We start from the raw sequence: 2,465 nt of genomic DNA on the forward strand, positions 1-2,465 counted from the left end.
TGAACAATATACTGAAGTGTTTAGCTGTAAAATTTATAACTTCATTCCGTAGAGGAAATAAAATTTCTTCATATTTTAAACAAGCTTTTCTTCTTTATCATGTAAAATCCCATATGAACCCCTTGCTATATGATTTCACGGCTCACTACTCTTGCTCACTACGCTGTGCAGTCCGTGCCTCGTGTTCTAGTCTTCCTTCAGTTCTTGAATAGATATGGCGTCTTCAAGCATTAATGCGGGAAATTACAGAAAAAGAATATTGAACGCTGACGAAATTCAAATATGTGAATTGCAAAATCCCTGGAATTTCTTCATATTGATGAACCAGGATGACACTGCGTTGAATAAATGGCTTATGGACAATAATTTGCTTCTTAAAAGCATGCCTTGCTCAAACGGCGAGGATGCGTGTTCTGGTATCATGAGGCCAAGCCAAAGGGCCGGTAGACCTTCAGGAGCCACTCTACGATGCAATAAAAACAGAAACCATGAGGTTGCCATCAGGACGAATTCTTTTTTCGAAAATTCAAAACTCTGCATTCAGGACATTTTCATGTTTGTAAAATCCTCTTAGGCACGTATCTCTTTCCGCCGGTGTGCACTACAAGACCACAGCTGTTGACTTGGCATCTTTTATAAGGGAGATATTCAAGAAATATTTTCATCGCAAATGAAGCATCGTGTGCTTATCGGGGAAGTGGAGATTGACGAATCCCTCTTTGGCCGTAGAGTGAAATTTCACCGAGGAAATCCTAAAAAGGGATTAAAAGTAAGCAGTCTTTACACTGAAAAATTATTCTTTAAAATATATATGCATACATTTGTTTTACATGTACATTTGTACCTTTCTTTTGCATTCGATATGCATGTGTAATTCGTTAACTCGGGTATACACCTTTAGTAATATGTTATTACTGTCATTTTCATATCTAATTACTTCATGTAATGCAATAATGAATAAAAAATTATCTTATGATTTTAAATAGGTATGGGTGTTTGGAATGGTAGAGAGGAGCTCTAACACCGTTATCCTGTATCCTGTAGAGGACAGATCGAATGCAACGCTCATCCAATTTATCGAACGCCACGTAGAAAAGGGAAGCACCATTTTCAGCGATGGATGGACTGCCTACTGTAAACAAATTGATTGGGGTACCGACATTTCTCTGTGTTACACAAATATTCCCTTTAAAAAGGATTACAAAAATCTTGAAACCGGGGACATAGTTACGGTACATACGAATAGAATAGAAAGGGCCTGGAAGGATGCTAAAGACCATTTTCGGAAGATGTCCTGAACTAAAGCAAATCAATGGGAAGGTCACATGGCGGAGATTATGTGGCGTGCTGATGTCAAAGGCGACCTATATGGGGCATTCTTTGATCTCCTGAGATCAATTTATACGCTACAGGAACCACCTCAGTATATGTACACTACCCCACTGTTTGATTCCTGGTCAGGAACAGTAGGAAACATGACAAACTGGACAGTGGAACCAGAAGTAACAGATGCGGGGAGCGAATCAAGTTCCAGTGTAGATGAAAACCCTGAATCCTATCTAACAGGAACACCACCAATTCCACGAACTACGCCTTCACCATCTTCACATCCTGAAGATGACATCGTCACAATTTCATCTGATGAAGATGTTCCAACAGCTGCGCAACGGGAAAGGAAATCTGCAAATCTTCGGCCAGAAACAGTGCATTATAGTCAGACCTGTTTTCAGACAGTTCATTGGATGAAACCGTTGTGTAAGCGCCTAAATGCCCCATTGTCGTCGCAGGAACCAGTTTAGATATCAGAACAGGTACCAGGAAGAAAACCAAAACTGATAATGTTTGCCATCCTGCAGGTTACGCACCGACGAAATCGGAGAAAAAAAGTCCCATAAAAGAAGAGAACCAAACCATAAACGAAGTCAAATTATTTGGTGTGGTCATCTTCGGATGACGACTTTCAGTAAAGATCGCATAATGTTACTTTGAAGTAATAAAGTCCTAGATAAGGACCTCTTCATACATGCAACGATTTAAGCAGTCAGCTATAGTGTAAATATATAAGGACTTTTGGTTTGTTTATATTCTGTGATACACCTTCAAGAAAAAGATATCTTACCTTTGATAGTTGTCACGTGTACATGACATAACGCAAGGTAAGTAAATATTTTTATTTTTAATGCGCATGCGTATTTCAAGCGCCTAAATGATCCAGATGAGAAATGTTTAGCACAAGGCTGTCATAAAAAATCGATTAGAATTTTTCAGCCCCGGGGGGCAGATAACCGGATATTGCCTACGGAAGCTACAAAGGCCATAATCTCCTCTGTATCCCAAGTATATGAAGACAGGATTTGCAAGCTAGAAGGTGAAAACACAAGTTACCGGACGGGTTGAAGAGCTAGAGTTACTTAGGGATGAGAGCGAGCAGTACAGTAGGCGAAACAATGTTCGGATTTCCGGAT

At 39.7% G+C, this 2,465-nt stretch overlaps 1 pseudogene; it reads left to right on the forward strand.

Moving 5' to 3' along the window:
- The first annotated feature begins 214 nt into the window (after window positions 1-214).
- On the forward strand, window positions 215-1,799 carry LOC132738082 (uncharacterized; annotated as a pseudogene).
- The last annotated feature ends 666 nt before the right edge of the window (window positions 1,800-2,465 follow it).

Source organism: Ruditapes philippinarum, unplaced genomic scaffold (genome assembly GCF_026571515.1).
Source record: "Ruditapes philippinarum isolate M1 unplaced genomic scaffold, ASM2657151v2 ctg1914_1_1_1_1, whole genome shotgun sequence".
Classification (NCBI taxonomy): Eukaryota; Metazoa; Mollusca; class Bivalvia; order Venerida; family Veneridae; genus Ruditapes; species Ruditapes philippinarum.